The 20,859-nt window shown below is 34.6% G+C and overlaps 1 protein-coding gene across 15 annotated transcripts in view; it reads left to right on the top strand.

Moving 5' to 3' along the window:
* RBM47 (RNA binding motif protein 47) overlaps positions 1–20,859 on the top strand; it is a 139,886-nt gene that overhangs the window by 105,417 nt on the left and 13,610 nt on the right. The window contains exon 3 of one of the 15 annotated variants that reach the window (XM_074273674.1): positions 16,006–16,113. The exons of the other annotated variants lie outside the window; for them this stretch is intronic. The gene's annotated coding sequence lies outside the window, so the exon portion shown is untranslated. The remainder of the gene's footprint in view (positions 1–16,005; positions 16,114–20,859) is intronic. 15 annotated transcript variants of the gene reach the window in all.

The raw sequence follows: 20,859 nt of genomic DNA, 5'->3' as shown, positions 1-20,859 counted from the left end.
AAGTCGACTGGATCTTTGTTTTTGGTTTTTTTTTTTTTTTTTTTTTTCCCTAGGATGGAAAAAAAACCTTGCAAAATGTAATGAGCATTTTCCATTCCTAGCTACTATTTTAAGACAATAGGCCACGAAAGAGAAATTTGCTTACCATTCCCACCTGTGTTTTCCAAAAGTCATTTGAGAATTAGACTTAAGAGACTGATGCAAGATTCTAATACTTTTGAGGTTTAAAAATACAAAATTAATAGAATTAGTATTAATATTAAATCACTTATTCATGAGATAGAAGTTCATCGTGAAGTCCATTATGGTATATTTATTTCCTCAAAATGGAATTAATCAACAGTGTGCCAGATATTTGGAGTACATACACAAAATTAACCAGTCCCAGGGCTTTCTGGGTGCTTACATTCTAAACTAAAATGGAATTTTTTATACGTTAGAGTACAAAAATAATAAAATAATGATTAAATACAAAATTTATTTGTGCTTCACATACTATATGCATTAGAGTGCATAAAAATAAAGTAATAATTATATACAAAATTCATTTGTGCTTCACATGCTATAATAATGTTAAAATCATAATTAGTTTTCTTTTGTTCAGAAAAGAGTTTTATTTAACAGAAACTAGCCCTCATTATTTTCCATAATCAACATTATTTGGCATAACTACTTATGGTGAAGAAATATGATATAGAAATTTCAACCGGAGAATCATATATTATTGACTGTATTATTCTAAGTCTAATGTTCAGTGTTGGGAAATAAATTTCAGGCAAAAAGAATATAACTTGTTTCTCATCATTTAATTCATTTCCTCCCCCTCACCTTATTTATGGCTTAATATGGCTTTGTACTTTAAAACAGAGATTAGATAAAGGGCTGAACAAAAATAAATCCAAGGTGGGGCAGCTTTAAAATCAAAATGATAGTCAGTAGTTAACTATTTTGTGCTAGAATTTATTGTTATTTTGTGTGGGCTCTTGCATAGGACATGTATCAAAATAAATCGAGTTAAAGTAAAGGTCTAGGAATTCCATATGTTATCCTCACTATTACATTTCCTTAAACTATTCTATTTAAAGAGATTTTGAAAAATAAGGAAAGTTTAGAACCCGTGTTTATGTGATAATTCTATATTCCCTTGCTGAAAGTTTTTAACCTTGTCGTTAGTTCATAATAATGATTTATGAAAAGTTTGTCCTTGTGGGCTTCCTCCTAAGGTTCCATTGTTGGTTAACCATTTGGGAAGGAAGGTGGTCATTCACAATATTAACCCATGGAAAGGTGAGCAATTGCTGGTCACATCTCCAAGCCTTAGGAAATGTGTTTCTCAATTCCAAGCTGAGGTTCAAAGGTTTATACAAACTTCATAGATCAGAGGTCAAACACAAATTGCTGTACTTTGCAGCCCGATTCTGCCGATATGACAGAATTTCACAGCTCTGATGATTGCTTCTTTCCACTTTTGCACACAAGCCAGGCAGGGTAGTTAAAATCATGATTTGTACAAGTCAGCCATTGGTACCTGAGTTTAATAAATAACTAGCTGGTGCCTTAAGTTTCACTGGTGCAAGGTACATTTTCTAGAAAGGGTCAAATGTCAACACACACAAAAAGTAATAGCTCATAATCACTTATCTGTGATTACAAATATTTTAGATGTGGGGGGGGGCGTTGTTTGCTTGTTTTAAAAATCATCTTAATGATTGGAGGCGGCTTTATGTTGACGTTATGTACTCCTCAAAAATAAACCATTCGTTCATTAACAAGAAGCATTTGTAAACTACATTTCAACATTAGTGTTGACCATTAATGATAGAAGATTGTTCTATCCTTTGTTGAACCTTTCTTGAGGTTTCTCTCAATTCATGAAAACAGAAGACCTAATTCACCACTGACCAAAAAGCAAAGCAGCAAAATGATTGGTTTGTACTTGGAAAAGGGAAGTCCCTGGTTGTTTGTTTGTTTTTTTTTTTCCAAAGTCCAAAGTATTCCTGTAGTATCTATCCTGCTTTTGCTGTATCCGCCTGCTGCCACTGAACACGTGAAAAATGTTTTTGTCTCTTTTCCAGTACTTGTTAGGATTCTTAAATGTATGCGGTTGAACAGAGGACTCAGTGATACACTATTTGATAAATCTTTCCTATTTTTTAAAAAACATCCAGTCTCAAAACTAGCATTAATTTAACATATTATCATCCTTATGCCCTGGCTAATTAAAATGCCAGGTAATATAAACTGTAAGCATGAATGAATATAAATTTATCTGCATTTTCTTTGGGTATTGTTAGCCATAACGGAATTACACATCAGTCTTGTGGACTGAGATCCTTAATGTTTGCCTAAAAATCTATCGTTGAAAAATAAATCTAGTGCCTACTTTAAGCCGTATGCTTTTTCTTCTGAAAAGCAAATAAAACAAACTGAAAGAAATTTTAATTCCTTTCGCGCCTTCAGCTTCTTTCTCTTGAACATGAAAGTGATTTATTTTGTCTAAAAAGTGTGTGTGTGTGTGTGTGTGTGTGTGTGTGTGTGTGTGTGTGTGTATGGATATATATATATATGGATATGTATAGGCTATCAATAACAAATTTGAATTCAATACAAATTACCTAAAAAGTATCATTATAAGTGTCTTTTAATTCAGAATAGAGACTGCAGGGTGGGGAAAGTGGGCAGTAGCCAAGAACTTTGGAGTCTTTTTTGATTGGGAATAATATAGTCAGTTAACGAATGTTTAAATGAGATGATTCTGGCCAGTTCCAAAGGTATTTTGGAGAAGAGAACCATCTTACCCCAGAGAGAGGTCTGGGGCAACTGAATGGGGATCACAATATAGATTTTTTTTACTCTTAAACTTAGTTTTCTTTCTCATTTTTTCTCTTTTGATCTGATTTTTCTTGTATAGCATGATATTTGTGGAAATATACCTAGAAGAACTGCACGTGTTGGATTGTTTGCTATCTGTGGGGGGGAAGAAGGGGAGAAAATTTGGAACAGAAGGTTTTGCAAGGATGAATGTTGAAAATTATCCATGCATATATTTTGAAAATAAAAAGCTTTAATTAAAAAACCAAGAAAATACTTTGCAAATCTTAAAAACAACAATAACAAATGTTTGTTGAATGAATTCAGTAAAGCTATAATGTCACCTTCACTCAATCACAGCTTGCAACCTCATTATATTACCTTTGACTTTTAACTCTATTTCACCATGCATGGCCTATTAATTCAGCTCCTCACCTAAACCTTTTTTCCCAAGAATTCCCTCTCTGAACCTAAGTTGACATTATCTCTCCCCTAAACTAATGTAATAGTCTCTTAACTGGCTGCCCCACAAAAACTTTTGCTGTGCTTCTAAATTAACTTTTCATATGGAGATTTAATCACATCATTGCACTGTCCCCCAAACCTCAAAGGTTCATTGTCTACCAAATGAAATTCAAGGCCCTTATTCTGGAATTCAGTATCCTCTTTTATATGGCTCCAATCTACTTTGGAATGACTGAATGAATTCTCAGTCTTCTTGTCAATATCTTACCTAAAGGATCTGCTGTAATCCAGGGGAAGTCATTTGTTTTATATGGGCATTATCTGGAAATTTGGACAATGAGACTTTCCTAAACTTGTAAAATTTGTATGTAATAGGTGACAGAATGTTAGTTCATTTTCTTTTCCCCTTTATTACTGATTATTTGTGAAGAGACTTTGAACTTTATCATACTTTAAATCTTTACCAGTTGCTTTTTAAAAAATCTCTCTCTGTCTCTCTGTATCTGTATAGTATGATGAGAGATGGGGAAAGATGCTGTAAAGGAGAGTCATTTTCACATGTGTATAATTTTCTCTTTCTGGATGCTACCCATTGGAATGACGATTATATATTAACACTTTCTAAATAATCTACTGCTTTAGAAGAATGGATGACCTTTCTGTCTTACATGACCATTCTGACAGGAATATTTCTCTTAGAATATAATCACATATTCCTATACTTTTTAAAAAAATAGATTAAGGTTTGCTACTGATGCACATTTTACCTTTTCATCTCATTTATTGGGATTGGGATTGACATGAACAGAATTGTACTTACTGCAAACTTCTCTGTCAAGATCTCTTCTTTGAAATAGAAATCATAAGAGATATTAGTTCATTCTGAGACCCCAAGCCAGATTTTTACAAAAAAGTCTTCCCCTACAGAACACAATCCCAGAAATGTTTTCTCCCTTCACACTAAAAGGTATCTGACTCTTTCATGACTGTGCTGGATGGTGCTGTGGACAGAGAATTGGACCTGGAGTCAGAAAGATCTGAATTCAAATATAGGTTTAGATATTTACTAGTTCTGTGACCCTGGGAAAGTCATTTATTCTGTCAGTCTCAGTTTCTGCATCTATATAGTAGGAAAAAATGTTAGCATTAACCTGCCAGGATAAAATATTTGTAGAGTGCTATTTTTAGTATTAGCCAACAAGATTTTCTTGGGCAATAGATTCACCTGGGCTTAAATGCAAAGATAGTCTTGAAATCATAAACAGGATAAGAGAGAATAATGAGGGACAGCTAGGTGGCACAGTGGATAGAAAGAACATCAGCCTTGAAGTCAGGAGGACCTGAGTTCAAATGTGGCCTCAGACACTTAACACCTAGCTGTGACACCCTGGGCAAGTCACTTAACCCCAATTGCCTCAGCGCAAAAAAAAAAAAAAAAAAAAAGAGAGAGAGAGAGAGAGAATAATGTAAGGAGATGATAGGAAAACATTTGCAAAAGGGAGAGGAAGTTTTTTTTTTTTTAATATTGTTGGGTGTTTTTTTTTTTTTCCTATTTTCATTTGTAATATTCATCTACATCTCTCTGTTTCCACAGGGATTACAAAATCAGTCTTAGATAGAAGGGGCCTAATCCAATCTAATCATGAATTTCATCTTTAGCATTCTCAACTAAGTAATAACTAATTGCACATTGATTCAGTGATAGTTATCTAACCTTAACTTGAAGATCTGACTTCAGAAGGAATCTACTATCTTACAAGCTGGCCTGTTCTACTTTGAGGTGACTCTTATTGTCATAAAGGTTTTCCTTATTTGGAGCCAAAATCTTCCTCTAAAACTTCCCTCCATTGTTCCTAGTTTGATCCTTGAGGATCATGCAGATTAAGCCTGATTTAGTCTTGAAATTTTTTCAAATGCTTAAGGAGAGCTTTAAGGTCATTCTTTTTCCTCTCCTTTTCTTTTGGCAAACGCCTTATCTTCTTTCATCCTGGTTATTGTGATATGATATCCAGTCTCTTCTAGATGCTCCCAGAACTGAGTCCAATGCTCCAGATATTCTCTGATCACAGCTCAGTGCAACAGAATTATAACCTCCTTCATCATGAATAATCCAGCCATCTAATTACGTCTTCAAAAAACATTAGCTTTGGGGTTGTCAGGACTTATTGATGACTCACATCTTGAGAGTGTGAATTCATTAAAGTCCTCTATAACTCCATCAAATAATTTCAGGTAGTCTTTTCTTGAAGAATCCACTATTTTTTAGTGATTACCAGTTCCATTTTAAAATTGGATTAAGAAATTACTGGATCAGAAAAGTTAGGTGACTTGCCTGATATACTGGAATACTTGTTAGCAGAGCTGAAATTAGAACCTTGACTCTGACACTAGATCCCATGGTTTGGTTTTTTTATTTTTCCACTAAATCATTCTGCCTTATAAACCATTTCTTTCATAATCCCATTCTAGAATTTTTTCTAGTAGTGCACGTCAAGCTTGCTGGCTTTTGTTTGGATTGTTAGTTTGTAGCTTCTTTTGCTTTTTGAAAGTCATTGCAACAATTACCTTTTCTAGTTTTGTGGCACCTCTTCTATTTTCCATATTCTTTGGGAGGCTGACAGTAGTACAGGAAATATATTTGTCAGTAAACTTTGATGTGTATTTTGAACACTGAGAAATATAGAATAAAACTCATGGCCTCAAATGTTCTTTATGGTTCAGTTGTTTTCAATTAGGTCCAACTCTTTGTGATCCCATAGCCGTTTTCTTGGTATTTCCTATTTTCTTTAGTTCTTTTTACATATGAGAAAACTGAGGCAGGGTTTAGTGACTTTTCCAAGATGAAACTTCCTGATTCCAGACTGGCACTAAATCTATGTGTCTCTAATGGTCTGCCCTCAAATGTCCCTATACAAACACAAAGTTTGGGTACAGTGAACTAGAATGTTTAACACAGGAAGGTAAATAGTAGAACTTCAGAATTTACGGAGACTTAGTGGAAAGGATTCATTGTCTAAAATACGGGTTTGGAAAGTCATCCCTTTTTCAAAAGAAGTAGGTTAAAGGAAGTATAGAACAGGGTTGTGTTTTAAGAACATCTATTTAGTGGGGGGGGGGGAAATTTCTAGGAATCAAGGCATAGTGGAGAACATATGGGTGAAGGGAAGGAAGACAGAGAAACAATAGTCATCAGAGTGCACAGCAATCACTCACATGGAGGAAAATGAGAAATTTCATCACTCCTAACCTTGGCATAAAGTCATGGAGAATGTCCATGATCTGGACAGCTCTTGGAGGCCAAATAACTCTCCATGTAGCTCTTGCTATATTTTAGTAGCTAGTTTTGTAGACACTTTTAACATTTTTTTCTCACCTTCCCCCTGATAGAAGGAATGGATTTTTGCCATTTCTTGTCATTTAATACTTAGAGCCTTGCTAAATGGTTGATTTTTGTGGTTGTTGTCTGCTTAAGATAAGGATATTTTTGAATATGTATGAAAACAAGACTGAAATGGAAAACTACTTGTATACAGAGCTCTAACTTGATTTGACTCAAAAAAATTACTTGACAAAAAATATGGACACTGACGAGTCATGAAGAAACTATCTCTCTAAGCCTCTGTTCCCAACCCAGACTTTTCCATGGTCTGATGAACTGGTAAATGATAAATTTCCATTACTGTCGGTCAAGAGATGTGATCCTACTTAGTGGAGAGCACTTTTTAAATGTATTTATGTGAATGGCTTCAAAAGCATATAATATCATAAAGTCATTCAGAATTTAATTTTCTCCTGTCATCCATGTGTTAACAGGGAAAGTTCTCAGATCACTGGTACACTGTTTTGAGGATGTGTTTAAAAGGCAACAAGTACTTTAGTAATGATGACTTAAAAACCAAGGGTAGTCATTGTTTTGTACACTAAAATGTATAATTTATTAATTTTGACTGGTGAAGGTATGATTATAGTACCTCTATTTGGGGAGATGTTGGGTCTGTGGAGAATATTGGGCCATTTGAGCTCGCAGTTAGGCAACATGAGTCCAATCTTTTGCCATTAAGTAGATTTATTATGACCTTCGGCAAGTCATTTACTTGATTTCTCAATCTCAGTTTTCTCATCTGTCAAATGGCGATCATTGACATTAACATGTTTAGAGTACAGTCTAGTTCTACAAAGAAAGTAATTATTTTCTCGGAAAATAAAATGACTTGCCCCGAAATACCTCCAAGAACTAAACCAGAAGAACTAGTGCACTAAATCAAGTATTCTTTCCTCTCTGTTACTGCTATCTCATTCAGGGAATGACATAAATTAATAAAAGCTGTCAAATCCCAAACCAGAGGATGATCAAAGTGCTATGAGGTTCATCAGAAATGTATTTAAGGAGGAACTTTGAACTAGAATTTCCCTGAGAGTTCCATATTTCTCATTATCCTTTAAGGAAGTTTGTTTACTTGTTAAAAGAGTTGTCCCCCTTTTGAGTAGCATTTAAATTTGTTGTGTTTGTTAGTACTTGTTTTTTGGTTTGTTTTTGTTTTTGTTTTATTTTTTTTTCTGAGGCTGGGCTTAAGTGACTTGCCCAGGCTCACACAGCTGGGAAGTGTTAAGTGTCTGAGACCAGATTTGAACTCCGGTCCTCCTAAATTCAGCTCTATCCACTGCGCCACCTAACTGCCCCTGTTTGTTAGTACTTGAATTAAATTTAAAGTTGAATTTAAATTCATTTTTTTGGACAACCAGCTATCATTAAGTTTGAATTTGTCCTCTCATTGTCCTTTCCTGTCCCGGGTCATACACGCTGCCCTATACATACCCAAAGCTGGTTTTTTTGATGAAAATTTTTTTAAAAAATATTTTGTCCTTTGTCTCCATTTCTCCGGACCTAATTTTATATCACATAATGGAGTATTTTTTTCATGCTTAGCTATCTAAATATCTACTCATACCATATAGGGTTCTTGTCACCTCTCTATCACGTTAAGCAAGTCCCTGAGCTTGGCAACCTCAATTTTCTAATTTTCAAATGTTGATAAAATCTACCCTCTCCCTTCCCAGGAGGATTTTCTCAGAAGGCTACTTAGCTGCCTTTGATCCCATTTACTCTTCTGCTCTTTTCTCCTTTTTGATGTGTTATGGGGAGTTAAGTCTGATAGCATTTGGATATTGCTTTCAGGGATATAGAGCTATATAAAATATAAAAATGTTCCTACTTGATATTCTTACCAATGGCATTCCCATCAATTTGCCACAGGGCATCCATACTAGTGTCATTTTCTCCCGCCATCAAGACATACCCCTAGACCTCAACTTGGTCTGTTGGCATTTTATTCCTTGCCTGCCTTTTGTGACTACAACCTCTTCTCTATAAATTTCCCTGATGACATCTCTTCAGAGTTCCTTATCTGTTCTATGTTACAGCCTGCCTATACAAACTGTATGCCTCTTTATGTGTCAGATCCATGTGTCATACTTGTTTCCAGTTTTGTGGTGAATGTTGTGTTCCATTTCTCACAGTCATATGAAAATTCTAGTAGAATACTCAATTGGTATTTAAAATATATGAATCTTGGGTCATTAAAGGGCATTAAAGGATTTCTACTTTGTTGTTCCTGTTTAATTCTGGATCCAAATTCTGTACAATTTTGGATCTGCTAGTGTTGTCTGACCCATAGCATGATAGAGAAGCACTAAAACTTTTCAGGATGGAGAGTCCAAAAAACAGGTAATCCACACTCTTGATCCACTTGGATTTTAGACAGGCTAAACTCTTTTGGATGGTTACAAGTCTACCCTGTCTTTATTCTCTTAGTGCATTTCTAGCTTATTGGTAAACATATCTGGCATTATAATGGTAAAGTCACAGTGTGGAGTTAGGCTCTTTATTGGTTAAAAAGGGGGCAAGGGGAAGGAATAAGAAGAATAAGCATTTATATAGTGCCTGCTATATGCATTTTATTATTATTACTTTATTTGATCTCTAATTTCATTTGAAAATAGTCTATTATAAACATCTTCATAGATTTTTTTTTTTTTTTTTTTTTTTTTTTTTTTACTTCCTTGACTGCCCTTGAGATAACTGCATGGTGGAGTATCACTCACCAAGATTTCCTTAAATTGAATTTTATCTTCCACTTTCCTCTACTTTGATTATACTTTTTCACCATTATTCTTATTAAAAGTTTACAAACAAATATATATATCCTAATCTGGTGGATCCTTTCTGCTAAGTGCCATTCAGGTTGTTATGAAGTGTGATTGATAATCACTAATACTTTATCAATCAAACATCATAATGTGATTATCAATCACCAATACTTACAAGATTATCCTAATTAGTGTTGCTGTGCTTTTTTTCATCCTTTCTCCCATTTTCATTAACAGTAATTATTTGAATAGAACAAGATTGAACCAATGGCATGGTGTATTTATTTTTGTTTAGTTCTGTATTAATTGGCGTGTTTATGTTAACAGTTTGGTAATGTGACTATAGATAGAAAATTGATTTGTGAATGGCTGTCACATGCATAAGAAATAATTTATTCCTTATTAAAATATAAGGCAGCCAGGTGACCCAAAGGATAGAGCTCCAAACCTGGAATGGTGAAGGGCTGAGATCAGATCCTATCTGATATTGGGCAAGAATCTTGATCTCTAGTTGACTCAGTTTTCTCATCTGTGAATAGGTTAATAACAGCATCTACCTTGTGGAGTTGTTGTGAAGATCCAGTGAGATAATAATTGTAAAATGCTTAACCCGTTCCTGGCATGTAGAAAGCACAATATAGATTTAGTTCTTAATACTAATCAGGAGTGTATGTGTGCATGAGATACTGCTCAATGTTCCCTGTGTTTAGAGTTTTTTGATTCTTTTCTAGGATAATGCATTCCCAATAAAGAAGTATGGAGTGTCTGTGTGACCCTGTGACTTTATGCCTTCTGATATCTTAAATAGTAAATTAAATGGATTAAGAGTAAGAGAGAAGAAATAGATTGGAAGTCACAGAGCAAGAATATTTATCCTTATATCCTTCTATTCTTTATCCAAGTAAATTGAAAATCTATTTTAGTTTAATTGACACTTAAGTGGCAGCTTCTTTCAGGCGGTCTTTTTGCAGGTATTTAATATGAATACTGCAAAAGAGATATAAATTGCAAAATGATTTTCCCCATTGCCATTGGACATAGGCTACTTCTTCCAATTTCTTTATTTGCTTCTCCAAAGATGAATCATCCTTCCATTTAGCTACAACTTCCTTCTTATTTTGTTCATCATATCAAGAAGGTAAAGTTTGATATATGACTCGGCTCCTCCAATAATCATTGGACTTAGAGAAGACTTTCTCAACATACCAACAGTCAAGTTTATGAATGCTCTAAAAATTGTGCAACTCTTAGCTCCCTCTTTTCTCTTTCTGTGATTATATATCAAATCATTGCAGAATCAGAAAGGGGTAGAAATGTCCTGAGTTTTCTTATGTTTATATTTGTTTCATGGATAGCCAACTACAAATAAACCTCTTTGTGCACTATAGTTCTTGGGAAGCAAAGTTTGCTTCTGAGATTAGATTCAAACCTTTACAACTTGCTATATCTGTAAGAATCCACTGTTACTTCAATGTCGTGATAAGTTTTGAAGAAAGATTTTGTAAAATGAGGTTTTTTAAAGACATTTTTCTCCTCCCCTTCTAGCCTGACCAATAATTCTGAAGTCATCTTCACAATGAAGCCTTAGATAAGGAAGCCAACTTATTAATAAGCAGGTGGTTTCCCAACAGACAAGCAAGCAAAAGAGGAAGAGACAGTGGGAACCAACAGCTCCTGTAGCCAGGAGACAGAACTGACTTAGCTCCAGGAAGCTTTTGATGTAAACATACTTAATGAAAGCACCAAGGAGAAAAGAGTGGTAGATCAATTTTTAGCCTATATTCAGAAGATGGTTTTATTATGGTCCAAGCTATTTTTCAAATGCGAGAAAACAACCAGACTTTGTTTTTATTATTTCTTTGTCACCCATATTGAAATTTGGCTCCACATCATGAGAAACTTATCCACAGAAAAATGAACACAAATAGAATATAATGTATATTTTTGCATAAAAATAAATCCTTGCTCACGTTGGACAAGAGAGAACCACAAATCTCTGTACAAAATGTGTTTCCATTGGTGGTGCTAGTTCCTTTTCTCGTGTGGGTTATTTATATTTGTTGTGAGAGCTGTTTATTTAGAGTGTGGACATTATAAAAATATGAACTTCCACTCTTCAGTTGCAAAACAGTGGAAATTAAGAATGGTTTTGATCCAACAGTCTTACTAAGCTGGAAATGCTTCCAGAAGCTTGCTTATCTATCTTCTTGTTTGCAAATGGTCTGAGTCCTATTTGTTGTTAGTAACAATGGCTCTACAAACAATGACTCTACAAACACTGCTGCCAGTTGTGAGATTCACCATATTAACTAGATTTTCATTTAGTCACTAAAATGGCTATTTTTCTCAGCCATTTGACTGGAAATCTCATGTTCAGCCTCAGGTCTTAATCAGAAGCAAGTACTGGGACACATTAGAAATCTGAAATGAAGATCAAGATAGAAGTGGGGGACTTCTGAGTATCTGATTTTGAAAATATGTTGAATTGAAAGATCTTACCTTCTTTCTCTTGCATCTCAACTAAATTTTAGACTATCTGAGAGATTGGGAGTGGGGAGGAGAAACATTCTCTGAAAGGTTAGTATAGTTTTGTTCCAGAAACAGAAAGACATTGTGGGGTAGTGGATAAGGCACAGGACTTTGAGAAGACTCTTTGAAGAAATTCTAATTAAATAACAAATTATTCACACAAATCCTACCTGTGTGACCTTAGAAAAATCACTAAGCTTTTCCCTGGCTCATTCCCTTTATTGGAGGTTGGACTCTGACTTTTTCAACTCTAAATCTATTTTTAATCATATGATACCTCATTGTTGTTCTGTACCTTTGATGTCATTGTTGAAGGGACTCCTAATGTGTAGGTGTGCAACTGTAGTTGTCTGGGGCCTGGAGAGGTTAAGTGACCTCAGAGATGCTGAGGCTATGTGTTTTCAATATGGCGGTACTAGTTCAAAGAACAGCTTTCCTGACTTTAAGCTGCCTACACCAAATGCCTCTCATCCCATTCAATGTTGGAGGAAAAAATGAAATGTATTGTACAGACCCTGAGATGTTCATAGTTCTAGAGTACGCATTTCTATGGTGTGTAGACAGACATAACCAAGGAAAGAAGGGTTAAGTGGAGAAATAGAAGAGGAAAACTGGTTGTTCTATTTGCTAAAACTCTAGTTGAGACATGACAAAGTTCAAGGAGCAGTAGCAATTGATCTAAGGGAAATTGCCCCAAATGGGGCAATCTCCAACAGTTTAACTTTGGGTTGATTCAAATATTATGTCTCAGAACCTAAATCCAAGTAACTATCCTTTAAAAAAAAATTTAACTTAATTGATTTGGGATGGAAAATGTCTTCCACATCCAGAGAAAGAACTATGGAGACTGCCTATGGATTGAAGAATATTATTTTTGCTTTTTGTTTGTTTTGTTTCTCAGGGTTGTTGTGGTTTTTTTGTTTGTTTGTTTTAATTTGGTCTTATTTTTCTTGCAGAACATAACAAATGTTGAAAATTAACATTACATGTATTTGGAAAACAAAATACTTTTGAACATTTTAATATAAAATTAAATCCGTGGGGGAAAAAAGATGAACTTACGGAATTGCTCTTTAGGACTAATAGGTAGAAAGAAGCTCCTTAGAGAACTTTAAAGTTTTACTTATAATGTTTGTACTCTGATTGTTTCCCAATTTTTGTTTAGTCATGAGAACTTGGGAAAATCATTTAATTTCACTGAGCCTCTTTTTGTCATCTGTAAAAATAGAAATAATAATGCTTGTATTATCTATACTATAGGATTCTGGTGAGAAAAGTATTCTTTTTGATGTGGTATAGTTAGTTACTTAAATATAAGTTGCTTTTTTTTTTGTTACTTATGTGCAATAATTACAATAGCTAATAGTTATAGCATCTTGAGGTGTACGAGGCACTTTATGTGTGTTTATTTCATTTGATTCCCACAACAACTCTTCTGAGTTAGTGCTATATTAGCCCATTTTACTGACTAGGAAGGAAACTGAGGCCAAAAATTTTACTCAGCCAGAGTCACAAACATAGTGAGTTTCTTAGCTTGAATTTGAACTCAGGTCTTTGACTCTAAGCCTAATTTTTTGACCCCTATACCAGCTAGCTGCCCCTATTAAATTTTAATAGTCTTACCTTAAAGTTGTAAGATTTTCAAGACAGAATAAAAGTGAGAAAGAAACCAAAAATTATTCCTGGCTAATCTGCCAGAGCAATTCAATAAGTTTATATCTTTTCCCACGGATTTTATTTTTTATTTTTTAAGTTTTTCAATGGTATTTTATTTTCCAAATATATGTAAAGTTAGTTTTAAGTGATTGAATAATTGTTATTTAGTTGTATTTAAAGAGAGGAGAGAGGCAGCTCTTTGACATTCTGTTATCCTCTGACACTCCAATATTGTAGATTGTTGTTGACTTCCAAGTATATTAATATTTTTGCATTTCTATGACATGATGAGAATGAAATGCTCCAAGGGGATTTTATTGAGCAAACAATTTGTTTAATATCAGCAGCCTTGTGGGAAGCCATTTCTAGTTCATATATCAAGAGAAATGTTGGGAGGAACTGTTCAGAGTTATCTGGATATATGATACACTCAGTTGGTTTGGCTGTATCGCTTCTCCTACTTTAGGATTTATCAAATGAACAGCAGATTGAGTCAAGGAAATAAGTCAGTTCAACTCAGTAAACACTTTTTAAAATATCTACTATGTGGCAGACCCTACACTAGACATGGTAAGGTGAGAAGCAATCATTTGAAGAAAAAAAACAAAACAAAACAAAACCAAAAAAAACCTGACACTGAATAAAGCTTATTAAGGATTTCTAGAGTCTTAGCTATCCATGTTTTTTTCTTTTTTTTTTCTTTTTTTCTGAGGCTGGGGTTAAGTGACTTGCCCAGGGTCACACAGCTAGGGGGTGTTAAGTGTCTGAGACCAAATTTGAACTCGGGTCCTCCTGAATTCAAGGCTGGTGCTCTATCCACTGCATCACCTAGCTGCCCCTGTCCATGTTTTTTAATACTCACTGTGAGTCTACCTGCTGTAGTCATGAACATGTGTATAACTATGGTATCCAGGTGGTTGGTATATAGCAAAACAGATGTGTTGCAGTGGTATCAAATTGAAAAAGAGAGAAACAGCTATTTCTGACTAGCTTATGGTATATGTGTGTGTGTGTATACACACACACACACACACACACACATAATCTGAATGAAATAGAACTGAGAAGGAAATTTTCTTCATTGTGACTTTATCCAACTGGTTTCCTTGTGAAAGAAAAACACATTGTTTTAATGCCCAAAGTGTTTGACTTGCAAATGCAATACATTATAGTAGTGGTTTTTTTCCTGTCTATATCAAATATTTAAAAAGAAGTAAAAGGGGACTGCCTTTGAAAAACATTTAATGTGAAGTCTTCATGTTAAAGCTTTTTTTTTTTTTTTTTTCTGGTTACCAAGCCCTTGGAAGTTTCTATTTCTAATACAGTCTTTTGAAAAGATATCCCTCTTCTTTATGGTATTTGCCTCAGACTCAGAATGGCAATCTGGGAGAATGCAGCAAGTCCATTTTGTCAGCAATAACACTCATCAGCGATCTCTTCTCCTCCTTTATTACAGCTCCTCTACATCACAAATCTCTGCTCCCACGTCCCCCACGCCCCACCCCTACAAAATGCCCGGGTTCTCTTCTATCCCTGGGTCCCTGGCAAGCCCCTTTGCCATTTGGCGCCTGCTGTCATACCCAGGGTTTTGCATAAAAAGGATTAAATGATTCTGTTTCAAGGCACCTTTTCCCATTTTTATTTCATAGCTGAATGGAGTCATTCCTTTTCACTCAGTATGCAGTACAAGTCGAAATATCTCCCTAAGAAGAACAAAAAAAATGATAAAAGAAGAAAGTATAACTAAGAGAAAAGGGTGGGGGTATTATTATTATTTTTTTTTTTTTGGTTGTTCATTTTTTAAAAATCAGGATAAATGTTACACTTGAAACTAAGTTGCCTTCAAACCAACTCCTAATGTTTTCACTTCCTTTTTGTTTTCTCACCAAAACATCCTATAAATAGACATATTGTTAAACATGGCTGTAACGTTTTAAAATGTGTCAACTTTTAAAATGCCCTCGCACTAGCTTGCACACCAATGCAAGAGTTTGCCTTTGGATTAATCACCTGCTATTTGGCATTAGTCAGTTTTTAAAAAGTAAATATGACACAGAGAAATCTCGTTGAGCAAGATCTGGTTTTCTTTGTGGTGGCAGATGTACTTCACTTAGTTACAACTGAATTCCAGTGGTAAAATGAGCGTGGTAATCTTAACAACTGGAAGGTCACGTCTAAAATGGAAGCGAATGTATCATTTGTAATTCAAGGCCTTTGGTTTCGGAGCAGGGACTGTGGCATTCTATTTCATAAGCAGACATGTGATAATACTTACATGATAATATTGTAAAATTTATACCCACATAATATGGAATGAACCCACACTGCTTGTTAAAATCTTGGGATTAATATTCATGTGGCTTGAAATTCATCTAATTACAAATTTGTTCCTAATAGGAACTTGAGAGGTTGACTGATGTTATGTGGTAGAAAGAGCATCGAGAAAGGAATAAGAAGTCCAGGAGTCGAGGCTTGACTTTGCTACTTTTTTAACCTTGGATCAAGGTACTTCTTCAGGCTTTCCTTTTCCTCTGGAGTAAATGATTTCTGACATTCCCTAATCTCAAAACCCTATGAACTTGCCTAGTGTCATAGCAAGGAAGCCACTTAATGCATCCTTTTACTGTCAGGATGGAAGGGAGATTTAATTAAAATAGAAAATGGTAATCTAGAAAACACTACATAAATGTCATTATGTTCTGGTCTCCAGATAACACTCATCCAAGGGTTTCAAATAGGATTTTAGCTAAGACCAGAAGCAAAATCTGCCTCTCATAGACACATCCGTTGAATGATGGTTTCACCTAAGTCTTCTGTCTTTTATTTCTCTCTATAAGTATCCCTTTGTGATCTGAAAGAAGCAGGATGGTGTAATGCACAGAGCACTGGGTACCAGTCAAGAACCCTTTATTTGGATTCTGCCTCAGGAATAAAGGTTACTCTGGATCAACATTCATAGACCACATCCTTCAGAACCTCATTTTTTTATCTACAAAATTCCTTAGTCCCATGTTCTCCTAGACCCTTTTTTTTTTTTTTTTTAATAATATTATCCCTTGTATTCATTTTTCCAAATTACCCCCCTCCCTCTATTCCCTCCCTCCTAGACCCTTTTTCTGTTTAAAATGAAAGAAAATGCATCTCTTCTCCTTTCTATTTATTGCCACTTTTTCTCCTCCTCTCCCTCTCTCCCCAGTGATTTTGTAATAGAGCAAACCGCTTTTGTTTCTCCTTTTGAATTTCTTTTTGTTCTCCTTGTTTCTTCTTGTTTTTGTAAGTGTTTCGTTTATATTCTTCCTTTATTCTTTCTCTTTCAAAGTGCAGGCACACAGCCTGTTGGTGCATTTTATTGATTCATACATTGATCTAGCACTTAATTGGCTTAAAGAAAGTTTTTATGAAGAGGATCAAATTCTACTGACACTCAACTCAGTTTGATTTGTTGTAGATTGTACCTTGGTCTTTGAGAAAAAGACCTTATAGAATTCTGTACTGTCAATTTATGTGAATTTAATTCTTAGTTATTAGCTCAGCAGTTAAGTCTGCCTTATTTAACAAACATCATTCAAGAATTATAAATCAGTTAAAGCAAAGCTTCTTAAATTGTGGGTTGTGACACATAACTGAATGTGCAGGTCACGAAACTATGATTTATTATCAGTAAATGTTTGATTTGTATACCCATTTTATATACCCAGTGTCATGTAAAAATTTCTTCAGGCAAAAAGGGTTTGCACGTGGAAAAAAGTTTAAAAAGCCCTGAGTTAAAGGATAGGGGTTGAAATTCAGCCAGTTCTGGTATTTTCTATCTGTGAGATGCATAAAGATTTTGTATATATCATTTTCTCTTTTGTTGGTTCCTAATGTTTCCTCTGCCCCATAAAAGGGAACAATTATTAATATTACTGAGTACCAAGTAATAGTAAAGTCAGCACCTCTGAGACTTTTGTGTTGTCTTTATTAATAAATGGAAAAAATATGATTGAAAAGGATGAAAGGTCACATGTACTTTTATCACTCTGAATATACACCATCTGCCTCCTAGTTAGGGATCTTTAGGAATTTGTCTGGCCTGTTTGTTACTTTTTCACTTATACACTGCAGAAATTTGAATTTTGAAAAAGTCCAAAACCCTCATGGCTGCACATCAGTTCTTGTTGTATTGATCTAAATTTAAGACTATACTCACTGTAGTTCTTCAGACCATATGCTCCGTTTGCAAGCATTAGGAATGATTTCTCACTTGTATACTAACTGGGACTTACAGTTGTTCATTTGTACATCTTTTCTGGGAGAAAATTGCCTGGACTTGAATCTGAAGAACTGCATTCAAACGCCAGCACAAGCACTCAATAAGTGGGCGACATTCGACCTCGGTTTTCATCAGTTAAATGGTTAATAATATTTGTGCTACCTAGCCAACAGTTTTGTCCTTCCCTGCTTTTAGAATTTGATGCTGTAGTGGTGATCCCATGTTTTGGCAGACTAACAAAAATGGGCTTAGCAGTTTTTGAGAGAATGAGCTGTTTAAATTTTTGTATGAAAGCAATATGGTATAGTAGATAGACTACTAGCCTTGGAAATCCTTGTTAAAATCCTGCCACCAAAAAGTATCGGATGTGTGACCTACCTACCTCATCTCGAGTAAAGCCAAATAATAGTAGCATCAGAATTAACAGTGTTATCCTGGGGATCCCTTGAGATAGATAGACAGATAGAATAGATAGATGGATAGACTGAAGTGGTGGGTGCATGAGCATGTATGTATGTGCAGTGCAAAGTGCTTTGTATTTTTATATATATATATAATTTATATAGTGCTTAGGAAATTATGTAAATGTATTATTATTATTATTATTATTATTATTATTATTATTATTATTATTATTATTATTATTATTGCCCTTGAAAATCTCTTCTGCCCTTGAATCCTACTAGTTGGGGACAGATAGCCCTTCATCTCTGCTGCGGTAAACCGGTTTGCATGTTTAGAATCAGTAGGGGAGATAACAAAGCAAAATCCCTCATTTTTCAGATATGTGTTTAAAAAAATAATCACACCCAGGAATTTTGATTCACTTGATTTCACATTTGTTTATCAGTCATTGGGAAACTTGTAACACATTCTGTACAGCCAGAGAGTTTGAGCCATTTTGTTATTGAATTATTTTCAAATTAGAACGGCCAGAATATAGGAATTAAAAAAAAAAAAACCCTAAAATATTATTGTGTATTAGAGGGCCTAGATTGAGTACCTTTGAAAAAGACATGAGCTTCTAACAATCTCTGGGAAAGAAGATTTGGGTTTTATCCACCTCCAGAGGACATCACTTCCAATGTTCTTTGTCCCATAGGTGGTACTTTTAGAACAGACTTAATTTCCCACCATGTGGTTTGAACCAAGTTTCTATTCAGAAAAGATAGACTTTTAGTTAACTGTTTTGGTCTTAAGCTCTTTATTTTAATCCTTTTTGCCTCCATTTTGAGCTGTGCTCTTTTTATACTTTGAAACCCTAAGGGAATAAAAATGATCCAGTGCCAAAGGCCTGCCTTTTTGTGGGAGTGTTCCCTTAACTGTTTATTCTAATGGGCGGTGTCAGCTTGGCACAGGTCATTAAGATAAATGGGCAAGGTTAGGTCTTGAAGGGGTTGTTCTTGGCTACTTTTATCGCTTTGTGGCAGTATTGATGGCATAAAATAATTCTGTTTTCTGTACATGACACCATTATTCTCAATGTCATGATCACAGATTTAGAAGGATTCAGGGTTTTCAGAAATACAGTCCTACTGTGGGAACTGAGAGTGGTTTTTGTTGTTTGCTTGCTTTTTATTTTCTCTTTTTTTCTGATTTAATTTGATTTTTCTTGTGCAGCAAGATAATTGTATAAATATATATGCATATGTTGGATTTAACATTTCTACCATGTTTAATATATATTGAACTACTTGCCATGTGGGGGGGTGGGGATTGGAACATAAGGTTTTGTTAAGGGTTAATTAACATTGAAGAATTATCCATGCATGTGCTTTGAAAAATAAAAAGCTTTGATTTGAGGGGCGGGGGGGGGGGGAGAAAAGAACAAGAAAATTAAAATTTAAAAAAAATAAGAAATTCAGTCCTAGTTTGTTTAAGAATGAAATAGTGTCTCAATGCCTCTTTCTAGAAGTTGTAAATTGAACTTTGTGCCACACTCCTTAAATAAATCAGAATATTGTGGGGGGGGTTGTTTTGTTTTTAGTGATGTTAAATCTTTAATTTTCTAAACAACAGTCTTAGTGAATTGTACAGGTATCAGAAAAACACTGATATGTATCTGCTACAGAATGTCAAAGCAGAGGGCTAACAAAAATAAAAGTAGAATTGTCTTTTTTTTTAAAAAAACAAATAATAATAGCTTTTTATTTTTCAAAATACATGCAAAGATAGTTTTTAACATTCACCCTTGTAAAATCTTGTGTTTCAATTTTTTCTCCCTCTGTCTCTACCTCCTTCCTCCTGGACAGCAAATCATCCAATATAATTAAAACACATGGCAATAGAATTGTCTCCTGCCTATGTATATGACACACTTAAACTAAGAAGAATAGAAATCAATTGGGTCAAGGTCAGTGTTTCTAGGTTAATATGCCCCTTGGCCTTTGTCAATGAACAAATAAGAAAATATCCCTGAGAAACTCATTTTTCCAAGAAATAAAAACTAGTAACTATGTAGTCTCTGTACTATGTATGGTACATCTGAATAATACCTGAACAAGCAACTACCCTTTGTTCAGACTATGTAAAAAGAGGCAAATATTAAGATTTTTTCCAGTGTCACATGTCCTTCTGAAATGTCATAACGCTGTTGAAATAAGTTGAAGTTTTAATCAAAGTAAATGACAAACCAGTTCAAACTAGAAAGCTGCTTTAAACTTTTGATCTGGTTTTCAAATATAAACTAACTCCCTTCAATTATTTTAAACAAGCAAACCTTAACTGGAACTTAAGTAAAAGAAAAAAAAAAAATCCGACGGTTTTTTTCAAGATAGTTGTTTGACTTCCAAGTATATTAGTATTTTTGCATTTCTATGACATGATGAGAATGAAATGCTCCAAGTGGATTTTATTTGTCAGATAATTTGTTTAATATCAGCAGTCTTGTGGGAAGCCATTTCTAGTTCATGTATCAAGAGATGTGTTGAGAGGATCTGTTCAGAGTTGCCTAGGTATGATATACTCATAATTAATTTGAATCTGTTGCTTCATCTACA

The sequence above is a fragment of the Sminthopsis crassicaudata genome, chromosome 6 (genome assembly GCF_048593235.1).
Source record: "Sminthopsis crassicaudata isolate SCR6 chromosome 6, ASM4859323v1, whole genome shotgun sequence".
In the NCBI taxonomy this organism is placed as follows: Eukaryota; Metazoa; Chordata; class Mammalia; order Dasyuromorphia; family Dasyuridae; genus Sminthopsis; species Sminthopsis crassicaudata.
The sequence above is the reverse complement of the archived record's forward strand: the minus strand, read 5'-3'. Positions and strand labels throughout refer to the sequence as shown.